General features: G+C 40.8%; 1 protein-coding gene and 1 pseudogene across 2 annotated transcripts in view; both read right to left on the reverse strand.

Moving 5' to 3' along the window:
• Window positions 1–355: 355 nt before the first annotated feature.
• Window positions 356–21889, reverse strand: part of LOC308625130 (uncharacterized protein) — a 124075-nt gene continuing 102541 nt past the window's right edge. The window contains exon 4 of the transcript XR_014017055.1: window positions 356–371. The gene's annotated coding sequence lies outside the window, so the exon portion shown is untranslated. The remainder of the gene's footprint in view (window positions 372–21889) is intronic.
• On the reverse strand, window positions 10469–10923 carry LOC308625383 (protein FAM136A-like; annotated as a pseudogene). Its single transcript has one exon. The product of its transcript is annotated as a protein FAM136A-like (transcript).

Here is a 21889-nt window from a genome sequence, read left to right on the forward strand (position 1 = left end):
TTTTCTGTTGCTGGACATTTTGGTATCTTCCACGTCTTGGCTATGTTAAATGATGCTGCACTGCAGGATTGCCAGCCTGTGTCTTTTTGATTCTGGTCTACTCAGGTGATAGGTGTATGAAAGGGCCTACCAGATAACATGGTAGCTCAATTTTTACCTTTAAACGCACCTCCGTTCTGTTCTCACTACTGGCTGCTACCAGGTTCCATCCCACCAGCAGCTAGCGGGTACGCAGTTCTCTAAAACCCCTTCAGCATTTATTCTTTGTTGACTTTTTTGGTGATGATCATTCTGAAGGCTGTAAAGTGAACCTTTTTGTAGACTGGATTTTCATGGTTTATTAATTCCTGATGTTCAGCGTTTTTCCATGCCTTTTAACAAAAAAAGACAAAAAAAGAAGACAAAATGTGCGTACAACATGCCTCTTGAAATTGTTCTGAAATATGCACGTCTTTTGAATTTTTTGCTCAGTTTACGACCCAAGGATTTGTTTTCAGGGCACGTGTCATTTACAAGCCTGCAATTATTTTGAATATCAAGTAACCATTAGCCCTGGGTTTAGAGCTGCTGTTGTGTGAAACGGCCACAAGGCGGCAGCAGTTCTCCTTTACCAAATCTGGTCACTAGGGTAACAGAGCCTCAATGGAAGTCGTGTTCTAGGTTGTAAATTAGAATGGAATGTGCCAGGAAAGAGCCCCTTAAGTTTATGTCTCACTACTTCTGGTTCGTTTTTTAAATTTAATTTTTATTTTTTATCACAGCAAGTTTGATCACAATGTTCTGCTTGTTCTAGGTGTGCAAGATGTCGTTCATTTATACAGATACATATATCGAATCTTCTTCGGATCCTTTTCCCATGTAGGTTATGACGGAATGTTGAGTAGTCTTCTCTTGGTATTCCATAGGTCTTTGGTGATTATATACTTCACCTGTGTTTGTATATCTCTGTTAACCCCAGTAACCTAATGTATCCAATCCTTACACCTTTCCATTGGTGAAACATAAGTTTGTTTAATGAATCTGTGATTGCCTTTCTCTGTGGAAATATCTTCACTGGTATCAATTTTTAGGTAACACTATAAGTGATATCACAGGATATGTTTCTTTTGCTTTCTGGCTTACTAAAAGTTGCGTGATCACCTCTACACTCATCTACAGTGCTACAAATGTCATTGTGTCATTTGTCACAATGCCATGGAAAAGGCTCAACATCAGGAATTAATAAACCATGAAAATCCAGTCTACAAAAAGGTTCACTTCACAGCCGTCAGGATGATCATCACCAAAGAAGTCTGCAAAGAATAAATGCTGAAGGGGTTTTAGAGAACTGCGTACCCGCTAGCTGCTGGTGGGATGGAACCTGGTAGCAGCCAGTAGTGAGAACAGAATGGAGGTGTGTTTAAATGTAAAAATTGAGCTACCATGTTATCTGGTAGGCCCTTTCATACACCTATCACCTGAGTAGACCAGAATCAAAAACACACAGGCTGTCAATCCTGCACTTCAACATCATTTAACATAGCCAAGACGTGGAAGATACCAAAATGTCCAGCAACAGAAAAATGAACAAAGAAAAAGTGTCCATGTACACAATGCAATGTTAGGCATGGAAAAAAATGAAACAGTGCCGGTTGCACCACCATAGAAGGACCTACAGGTAAACCCCAAATTTGAAGTACGAAGAAACCGAAAAACAGATAATCTATGATAGCAATTATAGGTGTTACCTACAAATCGATACCCATGAAATTATTTCCAAGAGGAGGACACGCATGGATTAAGAAAACAAAATTCTGTTTAACCAAATGGAAAAGTGTAAGGAATGGATGAATTAGGATATGGGGGTTAACAGACATGGACTAACACATATGAAATATATGTCACAAAATAACTGTGGAATACCAAGAGAGGTGTACTCAACACTCTCTAATAACCTACACGGGAAAGGGTCCAAAGATGAATAGATTATCTACATAGATATAATGAATCAGATTTTGCACACCGAAAACAAACAACATTTTAAGGAAATTTGATCTGATAATTAATCACAATTAAATTTAAATAACAGCCAAGCAGCAAGGAGATATATGCTCTTGGGGGTTTGCCCTGGCACATTCCATTCTAACGTGCATCCTACTAACAGGATTTCCAGAAAGGCTCTGTTGCCCCAAAACCTCGAGTTGGAAATGCAGAAGTGCTGCCGCCCTGTGGCCATTTTCCACAGGAGTGGCCTTAAAGCCACAGATAACAGTCACTTAACATTCACAGGGACACAGGGCTGTAAAGGACACCTGCCCTCAAAAATTGTGCTGAGGTAGGGAATGGACAAAAAATTCAAAACTAGTAAAATTTTCAAGGAGATAGTATGAAGAGGTAGGTTTTACTCACTCTTTTTCAAAAACAAGGAAAATGGATAAAAGCTCAACATCTGGAATTATGAGACTCATGCAAATCGAACCTACAAAAAGGTTTCAACTCACGCTAGTCAACTACCATCAGCAAAAGGTCTACAAACGATAAATGCTGAAGGGGTTTTAGAGAACTGTGTACCCTCTAGCTGCTGGTGAGATGTAAAGTAGTAACAGCCAATAATGAGAACAGAAAGGAGCTGCGTTTCAAAGTAAAAATTGAGCCACCATTCCATCCAGCACGCCCACCGCTGAGCCTCTCACCTGAGAAGACCAGAGTCGAGAAGACACAGGCTGCAACAGCTGCACTGCAGGAATTTTCCCAATAGCCAAGACACGGAAGCAAGCAAAATGTCCATCAACAGATGAATGGATAAAGAAGAAGTGGTCCATGTACACAATGGAACATTAGCCATGGAAAACAATGAAACAGTGCTCTTTGAGGCACTGTAGATGAGCCTAGAGATAATCACATAACATGAGGTAAGTCGGAAAGCAAAAGACACATACCATGATATCACTTATATTCGTTATGTAACAACTGACACAAATGAACATACTTCCACAGAGAAAGACACTCACAGACTTAGAAAACATACTATGGTTGTCTAACAGGAAAGGTGGGGGGAATGGGTAAATTAAGATTAGGGTTGCCATTCGTGTACAAATACCTATTAAATACATATATGAAAAAACCCGACCATATAGCAAGGGAGGTCTGCGGAACACTGCAGTAATATAAATGGGAAGAGGATCTGTACATTTATATATATATATATATATATGTAAAAATTACTCAGATTTTGTATACCTAGGACAACCAATATTCTAATCATTACCCAGATTAAAAAAACTAAAACAAAGAACAAGATATAATGTGACATAAACTTATGGGGTTTTTTTTTTACTGGCACATTCCATTCTAATTTACAACCTGGGAACAGGACTTCCAAAAAGGCTCTGCTGCCCCAGTAACCAGATTTGGGAATGGAGAAATGCTGCCGCCTTGTGGCCGTTTCTCAAATAGCAGCTTTAAACCCAGTGCTAATGGTCACTAAATATTCACACTCATTGCAGGCCTCTAAATGATCGTGCACTCCAAAAACATCCTGGGGTCGCAAATCGACCGAAAAATTCAAAACAGGGCAACCTTCCAAGAAGACAATTTCAAGAGGTTTATTGTACTCAGCGTTTTTTTCTGTTTTTGTTTAAGAGAACTAAAAATATGTGTGGCGAAATGCTGAACATTAGGAATTATTAAAGACACGCAAATCCAAAAACCTATCAGCTCACACCAGTCAGAATGGCCATCAGCAAAAATTCTGCAAACAATAAATGCTGAAGGGGTTGTACAGAAGTGCGTACCCTCGGTTCAAAGTGGTACATGGTACGAGCCAGTAATGAAAACACAAAGGATATTCCTTGAAAAGGCAAATATTGAGCTACCATTCAATCAAGCCTACCCACTGCCGGGCCTATCGCCTGAGAGGATGAGAATCAAAGAGACACAGGCTGGCAATCCTGCACTCCAGCACTATTTACCATACCCAACACTTGGAAGCAACGAAAATGTCCATCAACAGAGGAATGCACAAAGAAGAAGTGGTCCATGTACACAATGGAATACGACTCCAATGAAATATATAAATTCAATTAAAAAAACAAAGATAAGTAAGAGACATCAGCATTTGGGGGTTTATCCGGGCACATTCCTCTCTAATTTATAACCGAGGAAAACCACTGGCAGGAAGGCCTGTTTCCCTAGTTACCAGAGTGGGAAAAGCAGAAATGCTGCCATCCTCTGCCCGTTACCTGCAACAGCAGCTTTAAAACCTGTGCTAACGGTCACTTCATATGCACAGGTACTGTAGGGCTGTAAATGAAACCTGCCCTCAAAATGTCTTGAGGGAGGTAATGGCCAAAACATTTCAAAATGTGGCACATACTTCAAGAAAACAATATGAAGAGGTAAGCTGTACTTATAGAGTTTTAAGAAAAAAAAGGACATGCCTGAAAGCTCAATTTCAAGGGATTATGAGACGCATGCAAATCCAACCACAAACAGGTACCAGCTCACACTAGTCAGAATAAACTTCAGCAAAAAACTACAAGCAATAAATGCTGAAGGGTTTGTGGAGAAGTGCATACCCTCAACTTTAAGTGGGACGTGACCTGGTAAGAGCCACTCATGAGAGCAGAATTGAGGTGCCTTTACATGGTAAACATTGTGCTACCATATGACCCAGCAGGCCCACTCCTGGGCCTATAACCTAAGAAGACAGAATTGGAAAGACACAGGCAGGCAAATCTGCACTGCAGCCGTATTACAATAGCAAAGACATGGAAGCAATCAATAAGTCCATCAACAGATGAGTGGACAAAGAAGAACTGGTACATGTACAGATGGAATATTAGCCAAGGGAAAAAATGACACAATGCCATTTGGAGCACCGTACATGAGTCTAGAGGTGATCACGCAACTCGTAGTAACTCAGAAAGCAAAAGACACATATCCTATGATATCACTTATAGGTGTTACCTAAAAATTGATACCAGTGAAGATACTTGTACAGAGAAAGGCAATCACAGATTCATTAAACAAACTTATGTTTCACCAATGGAAAGGTGTGAGGATTGGATACATTAGGTTACTGGGGTTAACAGAGATATACAAACACAGGTGAAGTATATAATCACCAAAGACCTACGGAATACCAAGAGAAGACTACTCAACATTCTGTCATAACCTACATGGGAAAAGGATCCGAAGAAGAATCGATATATGTATATGTGTAAAAGAATGACATCTTGCACACCTAGAACAAGCAAAACATTGTAATCAAACTTGCTGTGATAAAAAATAAAAATTAAATTAAAAAACAAACAAGAAGTAGTGAGACATAAACTTAAGGGGCTCTTTCCTGGCACATTCCATTCTAATTTACAACCTAGAACACGACTTCCATTGAGGCTCTGTTACCCTAGTAACCAGATTTGGTAAAGGAGAACTGTTGCCGCTTTGTGGCCATTTCACACAACAGTTAGCATAAGAGGCAGGATATTTGCAGGGACAAGATCAGGTTAAGGTCTAGGGATCGTTTCAGGAAATGATCTTGGGATAGTGTCAGGACCTTAGTTACTGAGAGTATCAGGGCCTTAATTAAAACCAATGTCAGGGCTTCAGGTAGCGACAGCATCAGAGCCTGACTTAGGAAGAGCAACAGGGCCTGATTGAGGCCTAGCATCCGGCCCTTAGCTGGAGAACCTGTCAGGGCATGATGTAGGAGCTGCATCAGGGTCTTTGTTGCATCAGCATTAGGGTCTTAGTTAAATACATGACCAGGGCCTGAGTTAAGCACAGCATCAAGGCCTCAATTAGGGAGAGCTCCAGGGCCGTAGTTCAGGACAGCCTCAGGTCTTCACTTAGGGACAGCGAAAGTCCTTTCTTAGGGACAGTTTTAAGATATTTGTTAGAGATGGGTCAGGATAATAGTTCAGGAGAGTGTCAGGATTTTAGTTATTGCCGGCAGCAGAGCCTATATTAGGGACAAATTATGGACCTTAGATAGAGACAGGGTCAGGACCTTAGTTAGGGCTAGTCAGGGCCTCAGTTAGGGACAGTATTACGGTTTCAGTTAGGATAAGATGCAGGATTTTAGCTCGGGACAGAGTCAGGTTCCATTCCAGGGTAAGTGTCAGGAAATGACCTAGGGAGAGCGTGAGGAGCTTAGTTATTGAGAGCATCAGGGCCTTAGTTAGGACTTGCGTCAGGGCCTTAATCAGGACCAGTGCCAGGGCTTGATGTAGGGACAGCATTAGAACCTATGTAAAGTACAGCAACAGGGCCTAGGTGAGGCCTATCTTTAAGGCCTGAGTTAGGGACAGTGTCAGGGCATGACTTAGGAGTAGCATCAGGTCCTCTGCAGGATCAGCATTAGGGTCTTCATTGAACACATTATCAGGGCCTCTGTTAGTGACAGCCTCAAGGCCTCACTTAGGGACAGCGTCAGGGCTTACTTTGGGACAGTTTCAGAACCTTGGTAAGACATGGGTCAGGATATCAGCTCAGGATAATGTCAGGACTTTAGATATTGATGGCAGCAGTGCCTTAGTTATAGACAGTGTCAGGGCCTTAGTTAGGGACAGTATGAAATCCTGAGTTAGGACGAGACTCCAGGCCTAAGTTAGGGAAAGGTTCACGATCTTGGGACTAATTTCAGGGACTTACTTAGGGACAGCACCAGGGATTTAGTTAGCATAAGAGGAGCCATACCTGATAGCAACCTGAAGGCCAACACAAGCAGATGCAGAAGTGAACCATGCACGAACCTCTGAAGGAATATTCCACAGCAGTTGAGTACATTTTGTTTAAAGTTTGTAAAACTATAACCATTATTTTCTTAAGAAAACTATATTCACAAGATGAAAAAATCACGCCCTAAAGAATCTCTTTAGCTAGTCTCACCATTAGCTAAAGACAAGGTCAGGTTAAGGTCTAGGGATAGTGCCAGGAAATGACCTAGGAATAGTTTCAAGGCCTGATTTACGTAGAGCATCAGGGCCTAATTTACGACCATTGTCAGGGCTACAGGTAGGGAAGGCATCCGAGCCTGACTTAGGGAGAGGGACAGGGCCTGAGTCAGGCCTAGCGTCAGGGCCTTAGCTAGGGATAGTGTCAGGGCATGATGTAGGAGCAGCCTAAGGGCCTCGGTAGGATCAGCGTCAGGGGCGTTGTTAAAGACATTATCGGGGCCTCTGTTAGGGACAGCCTCAGGGCCTCACTTAGGGTCAGCATCACGGCCTACTTTGAGACATTTTCAGAACCTTAGTATGAGATGGGTCAGGATATAAGCTCAGGATAGTGTCAGGACTTTAGATATGGATGGCAGCAAGGCCTTACTTAGGGATAGTGTCAAGCCTTTAGTTAGGACTAGCATCAGGGCCTCTGTTAGGTACCATGACAGGGCCTTAGTTAGGGACAGTGTCAGGGCCGGATTTAGGACGAGCATCTAGTCCTTTGTTAGGGACAGCGTCAAGGCCTTGGGACTAAATTCAGGGCCTGATTTCGGCACAGCGTAAGGGCTTTAGTTAGCATAAGAGGCAGGTTAGTTTCAGGGACAAGATCAGGTTAAGGTTTAGGGATCGTGTCAGGAAATGATCTTGGGATAGTGTCAGGACCTTAGTTACTGAGAGTATCAGGGCCTTAATTAGAACCAATATCAGGGCTTCAGGTAGGGACAGCGTCAGAGCCTGACTTAGGAAGAGCAACAGGGCCTGATTGAGGCCTAGCATCCGGCCCTTAGCTGGAGAACCTGTCAGGGCATGATGTAGGAGCTGCATCAGGGTCTTTGTTGCATCAGCATTAGGGTCATAGTTAAATACATGACCAGGGCCTGAGTTAGGCACAGCATCAAGGCCCCAGTTAGGGAGAGCTTCAGGGCCGTAGTTAGGGACAGCCTCAGGTCTTCACTTAGTTAAAAAGGTGGTTAATAAAAGCTATTTGTGACAAGCCTAGAGCCAACATAATACTCAATGGTGAAAAGTTGAAAGCCTTCCTGCTGATTCCTGGAATAAGACAAGAATGGCCACTCTCACCATTTCTATTCAACACAGTATTGGAAGTCCTAGCCACAACAATCAGACAAGAAAAAGAAACAAAAGGTAACCAAACTGGAAGGGAAGAGATAAAACTGTCATTTTATGCAGATGACATGATACTATATGTAGAAAACCCGAAAGACTCCACACAAAAACCACTAGAACTGATAAATTCATCAAGATAGCAGGATACAAAATTAACATTCGGGAATTGACTGTATTTCTTTATACTAACAATGAAATATCAAAAAGGGAAAGTAAAAAAAATCCCTTTTAAAATTGCATCAAAAATAATAAAATACTTACAATAAAACTGACCAAGGAAGTGAAAGACTTATACACTGAGAGCTATAAAACACTGATAAAGAAAGCTAAAGATAATTTAAAGAAACTGAAAGATACACCACGCTCTTGGATTGGAAGAATTAATATCGTTAAAACAGCCATACTACCCAAAGCACAATCTACAGATTTAATGCGATTACCATCAAATTACCCGTGACATTCTTCACAGAACTAAAACAAATAATCCTAAAATTTATATGGAACCATGAAAGACCCAGAACTGCTAAAGCAATCCTGAGGAAAAAGAACAAAGCTGGAGGCATAACCCTCCTGGGCTTCAAACAATACTGCAAAACTAGAGTAATCAAACAGCATGGTACTGCCACAAAAACAGACATATGGATCAGTGGAACAGAACGGAGAGCCCAGAATTAAACCCACACACCTACAGTCATTTAATCTCTGACAAAGCAAGGATATACGACAGAAAAAAGACAGTCTCTTTGGCAAATGGCGTTGGTTAAGCTGGACAGCCACATGTAAACCAATAAGTGAGAGCACTCCCTCACACAATACACAAAAATGAACTCAAAATGTCTTAAATACTTAAGATAGTACACCACAAAGCTCCTACAAGAGAACACACGCAAAACATTCTCTAACATAACCTGTAGCAATGTTTTCTTAGATCAGTCTCCCAAGGCAATAGAAATAAAAACAAAAATCAACAAATGGAACCTAATCAAAATTATGAGCTTTTGCACAGCAAAGGAAACCATAAACAAAATGAAAAGACAAACTATGGGCAGGGAGAAAATATTTGCAAACGATGCAACCAACAAGGGCTTAATTTCCAAGATATACAATCGGCTCATATAACTCAGTAACAGAAAAACCAAACAACCCAATCAAAAAAAAAAAACAGGCAGAAGACCTAAATAAACATTTCTCCTAAGAAAATATACAGATGACCGATAGGCACATGAAAAGATGCTCAACGTTGCTAATTATCAGAGAAATGCAAATCAAAACTACAATAAGGTATCATCTCACACTGGTCAGAATGGCCATCCCATTAAAAAGTCTACAAATAATAAATGCTGGAGGGGTGTGGAGAAAAGGGAACCCTCTTACATTGTTGGTGGGAATGTAAACTGGTACAGCCACTATGGAAAACAGTATGGAGGTGCCTTAAAAAACTAAAAATAGAGTTACCATATGATCCAACAATCCCACTCCTGGACATATATCCAGAGAAAATTCTAATTCAAAAAGATACATGCACCCCAGTGTTCATAGCAGCACTATTTACAACAGCCAAGACGTGGAAGCAACCCAAATGTCCACTGACAAATAAACAGATAAAGAAGATGTGGTATATAATTACAATGAAATACTACTCAGTCATAAAAAAGTATGAAATAATGCCATTTGCAGCAACATGCTTCCCCTACCAGTGTGACAGCGCTTCTTATAATTTAGCAGGGTCTCCAGGCTGAAAGATGTCATGTGTGAGAATTTTAAGAAATGCATATCCACATCCTGACGGCCAGAAATGAATATCCCCAAGCTCCCTTTCAAAGCTTTATCCAAACTACCTCTACCAGCTCTACATCTTAAAATAACTTCATGCCCTTGTATATTAGACAAAACCACGCAAAACAAAGCCCCAGAAGCCCCCTTTCCCATTCTAAATTAGTGATGTTGTGGATTTTGTTTTATTTCCAGTTTGTGGAAAATGTGGTAGTGATCCTTCTGGTAAACAGGAGGTTGGCAACGAACAGAAACATCTCTCCTCATACTCTACTGGATCATAATCAGGTCAGATAAGTGTGCCAGCCTGTTGGTATCTGTGTACTATGAGAAGCTGGTACCTTAGAGGGCTCTGATTTGGTACAAGGGAGATGCCCTGTTGCCAGGATAAGCACTTGCCACGTGAAATTCAGGCTCACAAAAACTCTCCCTTGCTATCCCTGACCCCAATTTTAGCATCAGTTTTTTTCACTTTCTAGGTTTCAAACACAAAGGAACCAGTGTCCAAAGGCAAGTGATATAGGCCTTAAACTTGCTGCAATCCTTAATTTCCTCATTCATAAACTTCCCTTAGAAAACCCAAACCCCCATTCCTCTTTTTAAATAGATGGCTGCCTTCAGCCCCAATGGCCAATAGCAGACATCTATTTCCCAGTGGATGAGAGAGACTCCTTCACCTTCTTGGTCATGGTTGGGATGAGGTTCATGTGGCCATCCACACACGTGGTCATGCAACTCTCCATCTGCCGCTTCACCTGAAGCTATTTACTCCCCACATCTATTAAATCTTTGGCTTTGTCGTTACAATACATAGTGCACCGCGCCAGGCGCTCCTGGAACTTCTCCAACTCGCTGGTCACCAGGGCCTGGGCTTGAGCCAGAGGTGCATGGCAGCGCTCAATGCACTGGTGCACTTGCTGCATGGATGCCTAGCTGTCCTCACAGCAGGCGGCGCTGCACCAGAACATGAGGCCCTGCATCTTCCAAATGTTCTCTCTCCAGACTTATCACCATAGAGTCCACCGCCTCCTGCAACCGGAGCTGCTGCAGCTCCACCACGGCGACCCCGCACTGCTCCCTGCCACACAGGTGCCCACATGGACTCCCACGCACAAGCCCGCCTCCCCCTGAATTAAGACTTTTACCTAATTATGGGACTTCCCTGGTGGTGCAGTGATTAAGACTCTGCGCTCCCAATGCAGGGGGCCCAGGTTCGATGCCTGGTCCGGGAACTAGATCCCACATGCATACCACAACTAAGAGTTTGCATGCCACAGCTAAGGAGCTGGCAAGCCACAACTAAGGAGCCCTCAAGCTGCAACTAAGGAGCTCACCTGCTGCAACTAAGACCTCATGCAACTGAATAAATAAATTACTTTTACATAATTGTAAACCACCTCAGATATAACTATGTAATCACACACTACTAAAGTAAAACCAGCTCCAGTGAAAAGAAGCACAATCGTTTAGCTATCACAAACTGAATATTTATGCTACAAATGGGATGTCTGTGTCCCCCCCATAATTCATATGTTGAAACCTAATCCCCAATGTGATGGTACTTGGAGGTGAGGACTTTGGGAGGTGCTTAGTTCACAAGGATGGAACCCTCATGAATGGGATTAATGCCCTTATATAAGAGGTACTAGAGAGATCCACTATGTGTGGACAGAAAGAAGATGGCTATGAACCATGAAGTGGGCCCTCAACAAACACTGAATGTACTGGCACCTTAAATTTGAATTTCCCAGCCTCCCTAACTGTGACACATTTGTGTTGTTTATAAACCATTAGCCTATGGCATTTTTGTTACAGCAGCCTGAACACACTAAGATAATTCAGTAGCTGCCAGGCATCACTGCAAATGTTTCATGACTATTACCTCTTATAGATCCTAGGTGATATTTTACGGTGAAATGAGTAGTATTAATTCCATTTTACAGATAAAGAAACTAACTGTTGGAGACATTTTTCAAGATCATATATCTGTAAATAGCAAAGCCAGGATCAAAATTCAAGCTAGTTTAAGCCCAAGGACAATATTCTAAATAGGGCTACATTTTTCTGCAAATGAGAAAAAGACACTCCCTTCTCAAGTCACTGTACTTCCATATATTTGGAAATTGTCATAACATACTGATTTTATTAGGAAAGATGCTTTATTGCCATCTACTGAAAAGAGTAGCATAATAAGTATACAAATTTTGCAGGACGTGACTATGAATAGGGCCTCTACGGGCACTGCAGTTTTCAACCTGCACAACCAAATGCAGCCACTCTGGTGGTTAAAAACAGATGGAATTTCAATATATTTTTACCATTATTGAAAACTAAGTTCAACAAACCAGTGCTTGTAATCACTTAAGCACAGGAAACACAGAGAAATATCATAAACCCTGTCCTCAAGAAATCAATATGATCATTAGACCTGTCACAAAACACAGTACAGAGACGTAAAATAACAGAAGTTAGTATAAACATGCAGAGGCAGTATGAAGATTGCAGAGATTAATTCTAAAAACCACTTTTTAATTTCTTTCCCTCATTGAAGCCTTATAGTAACTCTGTGAGTTAAAGGCAGCAATCACAAATTCACTTCAAAATGAGGGCACATGAATGTGAATTAGGGAGAAGAGACATTTGCAGACTGAGAAGAGGATTTGTGTTTGTCATAAACATAGGCTCTTAAGGTGTGAAAAAAAAGACAACCATGGGTAAAAGACTTATTAGGGAAGGACTGAAAAAGTAAACATGCAGTAAAGAATCTAACCTCACCTAAAAGGAAGGCTAGGGAATTAATTCCCTGGTGGTCCAGTGATTAGGACTCAGTGCTTCCACTGCTGGGGCCTGAGTTTGATCTATGCTCAGAGAACTAAGATCCTGTAAGCTGCACAGAGCCAAAAAACAAACAAACAAACAAGTTTAGCCTTTGTCCTTGGCTTCTGGAAAGTAATGTCTATGCCCTTGGAATTCCATGGCTGACAGAAGTGTCTTTCTTTGCCTGAGAGCTTCAGTTACACCAGACAGTCTAATAATGTGATTTAGGGTGGTGGCTAATCACACTCCATACAGTTAGCATGGGGGCTGGTGACACCAGAAAGACAGTGTGATTTAGAGTGAAGGCTTTCAGTCACACACAGAAGAACTGGAGACTGAGATCAGCCATTTATGTCTACGTAATGGAGCCTTAGTCTATTTGGGCTACTATAACAAAATGCCATAAAGTAGGTAGCCTATAAACAACAAACACTTCTCACATTCTAGAAGCTGGGAAGTCCAAGATCAAGGTGTCAGCAGATTGAGTGTTAGTGGTGAAATCTGGCAAAGGATCACTTCCTCACTGATGCTAAAGGGAGGAGGGATCTCTCTGGAACCTCTTTTATAAGGGCACTAATCCCATTCATGAGAGCTCCACCCTCATGACCTATTTACTTTTCAAAGACTCCACCTCCAAATACTACCACATTGAGGATTAGGTTTCAACATATGAATGGGGGTTGGGAATAGAGAACACAAATATGCAGTCCATAGCAAAACCCCAGTAAAAACTCTGGACACCAAGGCTCAGGTGAGGTTCCCTGCTTGACAATAACCCATCTATAAGGTCACACATTGATACCAAACATGTAACTCATCCTGATTCTATGAGAAAACCACAAAAGTTCCATGACTGGAACTCACATCCCAATTTCAAAACTTACTACAAAATAACAGTAATCAAAGAAGTGTGGTACGGGCATAACAATAGACCCAGTCAATGGAACAGAATTCATAGTCCAGAAAAACTCATACATCTGTGGCCAAATGATTTCTGTCAAGGGTCTGACAAAAAATAACAGAAGTTACTAAGCAGTGGTTTCAGACATGACACAAAAGGACAAGTTAACAAAAAATGAATAAACTAAACCATCAATATTTAAAACTTATGAATTTCAAAAGATATTATCAGAAAGTAGAAGGACAATTCATATAATGGGAGAAAATATTTGCAAATCACATATCCAACTAAGAATCTAGCACCCAAGATATATGAAGAACTCCCACAACTCAACAACTCAGCTTAAAACTCAGTAAAAGTCTGATAGACATTTCTCCAAAGAGGGCATACAAATGACCAACAATCACATAAAAAGATGCTTGATATCATTAGTCATTAGGGAAACACAAATCAAAACCACAATGTGAGATACCAACTCCCACCCGTTATAATAGTTACTCTCAAAAATAAATAAGTAATAAGTATTGGCAAGGATATGGAAAAAACTGGAACCCCTGTGCACTGCTGGTAGAAATATAAAATGATGCAGTTGCTATAGAACATGGTACAGTGGATCCTCCAAAAAATTAAACATAGAATTACCATAGGATCTAGCAATTCTACTTCTGAGCAATTCGATTTCCCAAAAGAACTGAAAGCAGGGACTCAAATGGATGTTTGGGGTTTTTTAAAAAATATCTACTTATTTATTTTGGCTGTGCCAGGTCTTAGTTGCAGCATGTGGGATCTTCGCTGCAACATGCAGACTCCTTAGTTGCAGCACACAGACTTCTTAGTTGCCGCAGGCGAACTCTTTGTTGCGGCATGCATGCAGGATCTAGTTCCCCAACCAGGGATCGAACCCAGGCCCCCTGGATTCGGAGCGTGCAGTCGTACCCCCTGGACCACCAGGGAAGTCCCTCAAATGTATGTTTAAATGTCAAAGTTCAAAATAACATTATTCACAATAACTAAAAACTGGGAACAACCCAAATGTCCACCAATGGATGAATGGATAAACAAAATAAGCATGTACATGAAAATAAAAATTATTCACAGCCTTAAAAAGGAATGAAATCCTGACACGCTGTAGGTTTGTGACCTCAGGAGTCCCCAGGTGAAGTCTGAAACTGGTGCCCATGCACAGAGGACAAGGAGAGACCAAAGAAAGAGGTAGATGACTCTAGATTGGTAGCTGGCAGTTTTAATATGCAAGGGAACTTACACACGAGCCAAGATTCACACACAGCCTGTTTGACTCCACAATTCAAACTCCTTACCCCAAGCCAGCATTTCTTAAGATGCAATCCAAGACCTGATGAGGAACAAATATCCAAAATACATAAAGAACTCCTAACAACTCAACAACGAAAAGACCAACAACTCAATTTTTAAGTGGGCAAAGGACCTGAAAGAGACATTTCTCCAAAGTAGATATACAAATGGCTAATAGGCACATGAAAAGGTGCTCAACATCATTATTCATGAGAGAATTGTGAATCCAAACCACAATGAGATACCACTTCACACCCATTAGGAATGACTACTATTAAAAAAAGTTAAAATTAAAAAAAAAATTTTTAAACAGAAAATAATAAGTCCTAGCAAGGATATGGAAAAACTGAAACCCTCATACATTCTGATAGAAATGCTAATGATGCAGTCACTGTGGATAAAAGTATGGTGGCTACTCAAAAGTTAAAAATATAATTACCATATGATCCAGCATATACCCAAAATAATTGAAAGCAGAGACTCAAACAGACATTTCCACAACAATGTTCAGAGTGCCATATTCACAAGAGCCAAAAGGTTGAAACAACCCAAATGTCCATCAATGGATGAATGATAAACAAAATGTGGTATACACATACAACGGACTACATTCAGCCTTAAAGAAAGAAAAAAATTCAGACACACGATACAACATGGAAGAACCTTCAAGACATTAAGCTAAATGAAATAAGCCAGACACAAAAGGACAAAAATTATGATTCCACTTATATTAGGTCCCTCAAGTCATTAAACTCAGAGACATAAAGTAAAATGGTGGTTGCCAGGGGCTGGGGGGAGGGGAAAATGAGGAATTGTTGTTTAATGGGTATAGGGTTTCAGTTTGGGATGATGAAAAGTTCTGGAGATGGATGGTGGTGATAGTTTTGGAACAACATGAAGGTACTTAATGTCACAGACCATAGACTTAAAAATTGTTAAAATAGTTAATTTCATTCTATTTGACCACAATTTTTAAAATGCAATCAAGGGCAATGCACATCAGAATCACCACATACGCTTTTAGAGATAGTAGATACTCAAACCTCAAATTAGAATCTTGAGTGATGAGAGGCCCACCAACCACCCTGGTGAGTTAGGCACTATTAAAGTTTGAGAACCACCACCAAGAACACTGGATTAAAATCCAACCTCTAGGGACTTCCCTGGTGGCGCAGTGGTTAAGAATCTGCCTGCCAATGCAGGGGACATGGGTTCAAGCCCTGGTCTGGGAAGATCCCACATGCCACGGAGCAACTAAGCCCGTGCACCACAACTACTAAGCCTGCGGTCTAGAGCTCACGAGCCACAACTACTGAGCCGAGGAGCCGCAACTACGGAAGCCTGCGCGCCTAGAACCCATGCTATGCAACAAGAGAAGCCCCCACTAACCGCAACTAGAGAAAGCCCACGCACAGCAACGGAGACCCAGTGCAGCCAAAAAAAGCCAACCTGTATGGCTTTACCATACAGGTAAACTAAACACAGAACAAGCTTCTCTGCACATGCTTGGAATATTCTGCTGCAGTAAAACACACAATGTTGGGTCAAAAAGTAAAAATGCTATAGGCTCTATTGAATTTTTTAAAAGGCTGGGGAAGAAACAGAAAGCTTTACATCCCAGTGACTTGAGGCTATAAGAAGAAAATCCTCAACATGAAGAACAGGATACCAGTCATGAGACACGGCATTCAGGATTCCAATGTTTCCTATCTTAATCTGTTCCACCCCTTAGGCCATCATTCAACCATGCACAAGTTTCTTATTAACTTTTTAAGCTCTCTCTCACCCCATCATGCTATCCCTTGCTTCTTCTCTCCCCCAGCACACTTTTATAGAGATTTGTCAACACAAAGATTTTATTCTTCAACTACTGCAATGTGATTTCTTCATTAACCTCTCCTCAAAATTGTTTTCCCTTTGATTAATGGATTTCTCCACACTCATAAGTGTACATTTGTTACTTATGTTATTTTAATGCGTAAGTGACAAGAACTGAATGCAGAATTCAACAAAACTGGTTCAAAATAAGGACGAACTTATACAGAATGTTCAAAGATAAATATTTTTGAGATCTTAGTAAAATTGTGGCCAGAACTCAGGCACTAAGTATGTTTCTCTTCTTTCTATAAATAAATTAGTTATTGGGTAGATGATACGTACTGTTTTTCTCAGTCATAGCTTTTAAGAGGAGATAATCTAGAACTACACCAACTGGACAAGCTTTCTTACACATAACTTTTTAAGAAACTGTTCATGTGTGTTTCAATCTTTACAAACGTACTCCATTTTTATTTGTCTTAACATTACAATAAATTTTTTTTTTTTTTTTTTTTAAGTTTATTTATTTATTTTTTTAATTAGTTTCTGCTTTATAACAAAGTGAATCAGTCATACATATACATCTGTTCCCACATCCCTTCCCTCATGCATCTCCCTCCCTCCCACCCTCCCCATCCCACCCCTCCAGGCGGTCACAAAGCACCGAGCTGATCTCCCTGTGCTCTGCGGCTGCTTCCCACTATCTATCTACCTTACGTTTGGTAGTGTATACACGTCCATGCCTCTCTTTCGCCTTGTCACAGCCCACCCTTCCCCCTCCCCATATCCTCAAGTCCATTCTCAAGTAGGTCTGCGTCTTCATTCCCGTTTTGCCCCTAGGTTCTTCATGACATTTTTTTTTTAAATTCCGTATATATGTGTTAGCATACGGTATTTGTCTTTCTCTTTCTGACTAACTTCACTCTGTATGACAGACTCTAGGTCTATCCACCTCATTACAAATAGCTCAGTTTCGTTTCTTTTTATGGCTGAGTAATATTCCATTGTATATATGTGCCACATCTTCTTTATCCATTCATCCGATGATGGACACTTAGGTTGTTTCCAGCTCCGGGCTATTGTGAATAGAGCTGCAATGAACATTTTGGTACATGTCTCTTTTGGAATTATGGTTTTCTCAGGGTATATGCCCAGTAGTGGGATTGCTGGGTCATATGGTAGTTCTATTTGTAGTTTTTTAAGGAACCTCCATACCGTTCTCCATAGTGGCTGTACCAATTCACATTCCCACCAGCAGTGCAAGAGTGTTCCCTTTTCTCCACACCCTCTCCAGCATTTATTGTTTCTAGATTTCTCTTTTTTTTTTTTTTTTTAATTAGTTTCTGCTTTATAACAAAGTGAATCAGTCATACATATACATCTGTTCCCACATCCCTTCCCTCATGCATCTCCCTCCCTCCCACCCTTCCCATCCCACCCCTCCAGGCGGTCACAAAGCACCGAGCTGATCTCCCTGTGCTCTGCGGCTGCTTCCCACTATCTATCTACCTTACGTTTGGTAGTGTATATATGTCCATGCCTCTCTTTCGCTTTGTCACAGCTTACCCTTCCCCCTCCCCATATCCTCAAGTCCATTCTCAAGTAGGTCTGTGTCTTTATTCTCGTTTTGCCCCTAGGTTCTTCATGACATTTTTTTTTTAAATTCCGTATATATGTGTTAGCATACGGTATTTGTCTTTCTCTTTCTGACTAACTTCACTCTGTATGACAGACTCTAGGTCTATCCACCTCATTACAAATAGCTCAGTTTCGTTTCTTTTTATGGCTGAGTAATATTCCATTGTATATATGTGCCACATCTTCTTTATCCATTCATCCGATGATGGACACTTAGGTTGTTTCCAGCTCCGGGCTATTGTGAATAGAGCTGCAATGAACATTTTGGTACATGTCTCTTTTGGAATTATGGTTTTCTCAGGGTATATGCCCAGTAGTGGGATTGCTGGGTCATATGGTAGTTCTATTTGTAGTTTTTTAAGGAACCTCCATACCGTTCTCCATAGTGGCTGTACCAATTCACATTCCCACCAGCAGTGCAAGAGTGTTCCCTTTTCTCCACACCCTCTCCGTCATTTATTGTTTCTAGATTTTTTGATGATGGCCATTCTGACTGGTGTGAGATGATATCTCATTGTAGTTTTGATTTGCATTTCTCTAATGAGTAAAGATGTTGAGCATCCTTTCATGTGTTTGTTGGCAGTCTGTATATCTTCTGTGGAGAAATGTCTATTTAGGTCTTCTGCCCATTTTTGGATTGGGTTGTTTCTTTTTTTGTTATTGAGCTACATGAGCTGCTTATAAATTTTGGAGATTAATCCTTTGTCAGTTGCTTCATTTGCAAATATTTTCTCCCATTCTGAGGGTTGTCTTTTGGTCTTGTTTATGGTTTCCTTTGCTGTGCAAAAGCTTTGAAGTTTCATTAGGTCTCATTTGTTTATCTTTGTTTTTATTTCCATTTCTCTAGGAGGTGGGTCCAAAAGGATCTTGCTGTGATTTATGTCATAGATGTTCTGCCTAGGTTTTCCTCTAAGAGTATGATAGTTTCTGGCCTTACATTTAGGTCTTTAATCCATTTTGAGCTTATTTTTCTGTATGGTGTTAGGGAGTGATCTAATCTCATACTTTTACATGTCCCTGTCCAGTTTTCCCAGCAGCACTTATTGAAGAGGCTGTCCTTTCTCCACTGTACATTCCTGCCTCCTTTATCAAAGATAAATTGACCATATGTGTGTGGGTTTATCTCTGGGCTTTCTATCCTGTTCCATTGATCTATCTTTCTGTTTTTGTGCCAGTACCACACTGTCTTGATTACTGTAGCTTTGTAGTATAGTCTGAAGTCAGGGAGCCTGATTCCTCCAGCTCCGTTTTTCGTTCTCAAGATTGCTTTGGCTATTCGGGGTCTTTTGTTTTTCCAAACAAATTTTGAAATTTTTTGTTCTAGTTCTGTGAAAAATACCAGTGGTAGTTTGATAGGGATTGCATTGAATCTGTAGATTGCTTTGGGTAGTAGAGTCATTTTCACAATATTGATTCTTCCAATCCAGGAGCATGGTATATCTCTCCATCTATTTGTATCATCTTTAATTTCTTTCATCAGTGTCTTATAATTTTCTGCATACAGGTCTTTTGTCTCCTTGGGTAGGTTTATTCCTAGATATTTTATTCTTTTTGTTGCAATGGTAAATGGGAGTGTTTTCTTGATTTCATTTTCAGATTTTTCATCATTAGTGTACAGGAATGCCAGAGATTTCTGTGCATTAATTTTGTATCCTGCTACTTTACCAAATTCATTGATTAGCTCTAGTAGTTTTCTGGTAGCATCTTTAGGATTCTCTATGTATAGTATCATGTCATCTGCAAACAGTGACAGCTTTACTTCTTCTTTTCCAATTTGGATTCCTTTTATTTCCTTTTCTTCTCTGATTGTTGTGGCTAAAACTTCCAAAACTAAGTTGAATAAGAGTGGTGAGAGTGGGCAGCCTTGTCTTGTTCCTGATCTTAGTGGAAATGGTTTCAGTTTTTCACCATTGAGGACGATGTTGGCTGTGGGTTTGTCATATATGACCTTTATTATGTTGAGGAAAGTTCCCTCTATGCCTACTTTCTGCAGGGTTTTTATCATAAATGGGTGTTGAATTTTGTCAAAAGCTTTTCTGCATCTATTGAGATGATCATATGGTTTTTCTCCTTCAATTTGTTAATATGGTGTATCACATTGATTGATTTGCATATATTGAAGAATCCTTGCATTCCTGGAATAAACCCCACTTGATCATGGTGTATGATCCTTTTAATGTGCTGTTGGATTCTGTTTGCTAGTATTTTGTTGAGGATTTTTGCATCTATGTTCATCAGTGATATTGGCCTGTAGTTTTCTTTCTTTGTGACATCCTTGTCTGGTTTTGGTATCAGGGTGGTGGTGGCCTTGTAGAATGAGTTTGGGAGTGCTCCTCCCTCTGCTATATTTTGGAAGAATTTTAGAAGGATAGGTGTTAGCTCTTCTCTAAATGTTTGATAGAATTCACCTGTGAAGCCACCTGGTCCTGGGCTTTTGTTTGTTGGAAGATTTTTCATCACAGTTTCAATTTCAGTGCTTGTGATTGGTCTGTTCATATTTTCTATTTCTTCCTGATTCAGTCTTGGCAGGTTGTGCATTTCTAAGAATTTGTCCATTTCTTCCAGGTTGTCCATTTTATTGGCATAGAGTTGCTTGTAGTAATCTCTCATGATCCTTTGTATTTCTGCAGTGTCAGTTGTTACTTCTCCTTTTTCATTTCTAATTCTATTGATTTGAGTCTTCTCCCTTTTTTTCTTTTTTTTTTTTTTTTTTTTTCTTTTTGCGGTATGTGGGCCTCTCACTGTTGTGGCCTCTCCCGTTGCGGAGCACAGGCTCCGGACGCACAGGCCCAGAGGCCATGGCTCACGGGCCCAGCCGCTCCGCGGCATATGGGATCCTCCCAGACCGGGGCACGAACCCGTATCCCCTGCATCGGCAGGCGGACTCTCAACCACTGCGCCACCAGGGAGGCCCTCCCTTTTTTTCTTGATGAGTCTGGCTAATGGTTTATCAATTTTGTTTATCTTCTCAAAGAACCAGCTTTTAGTTTTATTGATCTTTGCTATCGTTTCCTTCATTTCTTTTTCATTTATTTCTGATCTTATCTTTATGATTTCTTTCCTTCTGCTAATTTTGGGGGTTTTTTGTTCTTCTTTCTCTAATTGCTTTAGGTGCAGGGTCAGGTTGTTTACTCGAGGTGTTTCCTGTTTCTTAAGGTGGGATTGTATTGCTATAAACTTCCCCCTTAGAACTGCGTTTGCTGTGTCCCATAGGTTTTGGGTCATCGTGTCTCCATTGTCATTTGTTTCTAGGTATTTTTTGATTTCCTCTTTGATTTCTTCAGTGATCACTTCGTTATTGAGTAGTGTATTGTTTAGCCATGTGTTTGTATTTTTTTTACAGATCTTTTCCTGTAATTGATGTCTAGTCTCATAGCATTGTGGTCGGAAAAGTTACTTGATACAGGGCTTCCCTGGTGGCACAGTGGTTGAGAGTCCGCCTGCCGATGCAGGGGATGAGGGTTCGTGCCCCGGTCCGGGAAGATCCCACATGCTGCGGAGTGGCTAAGCTCGTGAGCCATGGCCGCTGGGCCTGCGCGTCCGGAGCCTGTGCTCTGCAATGGGAGAGGCCACAACA

This window comes from Mesoplodon bidens (genome assembly GCF_964165515.1).
Source record: "Mesoplodon bidens genome assembly, chromosome: 11".
Lineage (NCBI taxonomy): Eukaryota > Metazoa > Chordata > Mammalia > Artiodactyla > Ziphiidae > Mesoplodon > Mesoplodon bidens.